Below are 4,711 nucleotides of genomic sequence, written 5' to 3' on the forward strand. Positions count from 1 at the left end.
CCGAGGCAGGCAGATCACCTGATGTCAGGAGTTCAAGACCAGCCTGACCAACATGGAGAAATCCCACCTCTACTAAAAATACAAAATTAGCTGAGCGTGGTGGTGCATGCCTGTAATTCCAGCTACTTGGGAGGCTGAGGAGGCAGGAAAATCACTTGAACCGGGGAGGTGAGGTTTTGGTGAGCTGAGATCGTGCCATTGCACTCCAGCGTGGGCAACAAGAGTGAAACTCCATCTCGAAACAAACAAATGAACAAACAAATAAACAAAATCTTGCCATCTCAGCTGTAAGTAGAACTGTATCAGGTGGTGTTGCTTAGCTGTAAGCCACAAAAATCGACTCCAGCTAATTTCAACTAAGAAAAAGAGTTTATTAGAAGAATAAACAATATGTCTTGGAATTGAAGAAAAGAACAGGATAACCAAGTTTTTTTTTTTTTTTTTTTTTTTTTTTTTCTTTTTTAAAGCACCAACATCATTCTGGAAAACTGGGCAATAGAAACACACAGATTATCATGTGTCCAAACCTGGGCTCAGAGCTACCTCTGCCAGAACTCCAAAGTAAATAAAGCTCTGTAGGCTAAGACCTATTAACTTTAAAAAAAAATCCTTGGCCGGGCACGGTGGCTCAAGCCTGTAATCCCAGCACTTTGGGAGGCTGAGGTGGGTAGATCACGAGGTCAAGAGATCGAGACCATCCTGGTCAACATGGTGAAACCCCGCCTCTACTAAAAATACAAAAAATTAGCTGGGCATGGTGGCGCGTGCCTGTAATCCCAGCTACTCAGGAGGCTGAGGCAGGAGAATTGCCTGAACCCAGGAGGCGGAGGTTGCGGTGAGCCGAGATCGCGCCATTGCACTCCAGCCTGGGTAACAAGAGCGAAACTCCGTCCCAAGGGAAAAAAGAAAATCTTCAATTTATAAACTTAGAGAAGACTTTATTTCTTATAAAGGGTTATATCCTGCAAGATGGTCATCCCATAGGCTGGGAAGCGTAGCTTCTGCCTAGACCAAAGACAGGCACCTCAAAGGAGGAGGAGCTGGGGCAGGAGTTTATGCCGAGCGGGTTGTCTAAACACACATATTCAACAGGTTAAGGGAGAGCTATGAATATTCATGAAGGTGGTCCTGATATATGCATATTGAACAAATACTCATGTCACTTGGGACCCATGTTCACGTTATGGTGGAGGCTTAACACTTAAATGTATTACAGTTAGTGTCTAAATGTCAAAACGTCTTTTTGGGATATGGAGCTACTCAAGTGTGCGGCCTCTATAAACTGGCTGGGACCAGTCCGTGGCTAGTGGTCTTCGTATCAGGAGAAAGATACAGAAAGCAGTCCCTTGTCCAATCGAAGTTGTAGTTGTGACTGCTGGAACAGGAGGGTCACTTAGTGTGTGGTGGTGAGCTAATTATGTTACTAATGCTTATCCCAAGGTCAGTGTTTGTTTAGCTGCTAGAGAAAAATAAAACCCTTGTGACAGTTAGAATGTAGTTCATTCTTTACGTGAAGGAGCGTCTGACTTAACCCTCACCTGACATGGTCCTAGATCCTGTTTATAATTAGGTATCTTATTGCCACAAAGAGTCTGTTCTGTCAGTCTTGTGGTCTCTGTTTTTTTTTTTTTTGAGACGGAGTTTTACTCTTGCTGCCCAGGCTGGAGTGCAATGATGTGATCTTGACTCATCACAACCTCTGCCTCCCGGGTTAAAGCGATTCTCCTGCCTCAGCCTCCCGAGTAGCTGAGATTACAGGCATAGGCCATCATGCCCAGCTAATTTTGTATTTTTGATAGAGACGGGGTTTCTCCATGTTGGTCAGGGTGGTCTCGAACTCCTGACTTCAAGTGATCTGCCTGCCTCGGCCCCCCAAAATGCTGGGATTGCAGGTGTGAGCCACCACACCCAGCCTTCATGGTCTCTATTTTCACATCAGTGCTAGTCAGTTGTGTCTGAACTGTGAAAGGGCATGTATTATGAGGCATGTCTGACCTCACATCCTATCATGGCTGGAAACTCAGTTTTAAGGTATTTTTCTGGGGTACCCTTGGCCAAGAGAGTTTGTTCAGTCAGTTGGGGCAGCAGTGGAGAGGTAGGGCTTAGGAGTTCATTTTTAGTTTACAGACCACAGTCACCTGCCACAATAGAAAAAAGTGAGTCAATCACAGTGCTTGACTCATAGTGGGCATTCAATAGCAGATTTTTGAATGAAGAAATCAATGAATCTGGTTACTAGGTAGATTAGATAACACTAATCTGTGCCAGTGGTACTAGAATTGTTTCATAGACCAAGGTGAAACTTTCTGGGCATTTTAGTGTGGCCAACATGATGAATAAACAGTATTTCTGCCCGAATGGGAACACAGGAATACTGTGGGTCTCTGTCTTATTGGAATTCAGAAATCACCCTGGTTATTACCAAACCAAATAAAAATAAACTCAGAAGAAGCATCTGCACATCACACTGTTGTTTTTTTTCACTAATGGAAGCATTATGGGATGTTGAGGGATGCCGGAGAGAATGCAGTAATGTTCCTTTGGATATAGAACACTTGAGATTTGACAGTTTCACATTTTTCTTTATTTCTGTGAAGGCAGGACCCTGACAGAGCTATATACTGCCACTCACTTACGCTGTTTCCTTGTAAATGGCAGTGAACGAAAGAGGGGAATAGAGACACCTTATTAATCAACTCGGCTACAATTTTATAGCACTGTGCCCAGAAGGACACACTGAGCTATCAGTGTCAGTCAGGAAAACACGTGACTCAAATGAAAGACTGTAGGAATTCAACAGGTGGACAAGAGCCAAATTCCATCCAGCAGGCTCTGTGCCTTTAAGCCTGTCTGGGCAGCATTCATTACTCAGGATGTGAAATGGCCAACCCTATTGATCCACTGACACATTTTTATATTTTGAGCCTTGTTTTAATATTTTCTTTTTCTTTCTTTCTTTCTTTTTTTTTTTTTTGGAAGCATCGATTTCCAGGCACCAAGTCTGTTCCTCTACTTCTGTACTAAACCAGCACAAAACACAGTAGTTTAAAGAGACTATTTATTTGGCTCTATGGGTGGGCTGGTCTCAGCTGGGTGGTTTTCACTTGGGGTCTTTCAAACAGTTTTTTAAAAAAATCTTCAACTTTTAAGTTCAAGGGTATATATGCAGGATGTACAGGTTTGTTACGTAGCTAAATGTGTGCCATGGTGGTATGCTGCACAGATCCCCTAGGTATTAAGCCCCACATGCATTAGCTATTCTTCCTGATGCTCCCCCTGCCCCCACTCTCATATGGGCCCCTGTGTGTGCTGCTCCCCTCATGTGTCCATGTGTTCCTATCGTGCAGCTCTCACTTGTAAGTAAGAAGATGTGGCATTTGGTTTTCTGTTTCTGTGTTAGTTTGCTGAGGATGATGGCCTCCAGCTCCATTCATATCCCTACAAAGGGCATGATCTCATTCCTTTTTATGGCTGCATAGTATTCTGTGGTGTATATGTACCACATTTTCTTTATCCAGTCTATTATTGATGGGTATTTGGGTGGATTCCATGTCTTTGCTACTGTGAATCTCTCATACAGTTTTGCAGTTAGATATTGATTAGAGCTGGGGTCATCTAAAGGTTTAACTTTTTTCTCTGATGTGTCTGGTGTCTCAGTGGAGGTAGCAGAGCTACATGGGTTAGCAGAGCTACTGGGTTAGCTGGGCATCACTCTCTTTTCATGTGGCCCCCTCCATGGGTTAACCTAGGCTACCCAAGTGCAAAGCACTTATAGACCTGTGCAAACTTTCCAAGATCTCCCAGTGGAAGCCACAAGACTTCTTATGACAGCTTCAGAAGCCATGCAGAGTCACAGGCCTGTTGAGATTCAAGGAGCAGAGATTAGATGAAGGTGTGAGTTCCAGGAGGTACATCTCTTTAGGAAGGCATCTTGGGACTCTAACAGAGAAACAGCAAAAGAACAACATAACTAACTCCGTTTTCTTTTAAGGGACCTTTACTCATTCCTGCACGTAGCCTGGAATCATTTTAGAACGCTGGGATAATAAGGCACATGCAGCAATCGTGTAGTTTAAAAAACTAACTCTGGGATCAAGGAAGAAGTATGGAAACAACTAACTGTTTTGTTGAGAGATTTATATGAGCATTGTGACCTGACCAAGGACATTCTTTGTCCTTGTCCTTGAACTTCTTGTTCCTAACCTCCTTGGACCCTCACTAGTGCCCAGGTGTCTGCGGTGGTTGGCTACCTCTTTTTAAAATTTAAATTATTTTTTAAAATGTGGACCGCTTCAGGAACTTGCATGGCATCTTTGCCCAGGGCCTGCTATTCTTCTCTGTACCATTCCAATTTTAGTAAATGTGCTGCCGAAGCAAGCACTGCCAGTTACATCTTGATCCTAGCCCCCGCTCCCCGCTCACCCTTGCTCTTAACATAAAAAGAGCCTAAAACTTGTTCTGACTTAAGATGGTGCTTTGGGACAGTTGTCCACCATCTTCTTGCTTTGCTTGCTCTCCAAATAAACCAGCTTTTCTTCCCACAAACTCTTGCCTCCAGCTTTCAAGTGGTCAGCAGCTGAGCCCAGGTTCGGCTGTAGAGCAAGGGTGTGCTAAGTCCCTTCCCATGTATCTGGCCTCTGTAGGGACTGTGCTTGGTCTCACCACCCGTGCTGCCTGATTTCCACATCCTGGAGTCCTATGGTCTCCCCAG

At 44.0% G+C, this 4,711-nt stretch overlaps 1 non-coding gene across 1 annotated transcript; it reads right to left on the reverse strand.

The window, feature by feature from the left end:
- Window positions 1–4,276: 4,276 nt before the first annotated feature.
- Window positions 4,277–4,381, reverse strand: LOC116534670. The gene has a single exon (XR_004261818.1). It is a non-coding gene; the product is annotated as a U6 spliceosomal RNA (small nuclear RNA).
- Window positions 4,382–4,711: the final 330 nt, after the last annotated feature.

Source organism: Sapajus apella, unplaced genomic scaffold (assembly GCF_009761245.1).
Source record: "Sapajus apella isolate SASKATOON/1434 unplaced genomic scaffold, GSC_monkey_1.0 scaffold88, whole genome shotgun sequence".
Classification (NCBI taxonomy): Eukaryota; Metazoa; Chordata; class Mammalia; order Primates; family Cebidae; genus Sapajus; species Sapajus apella.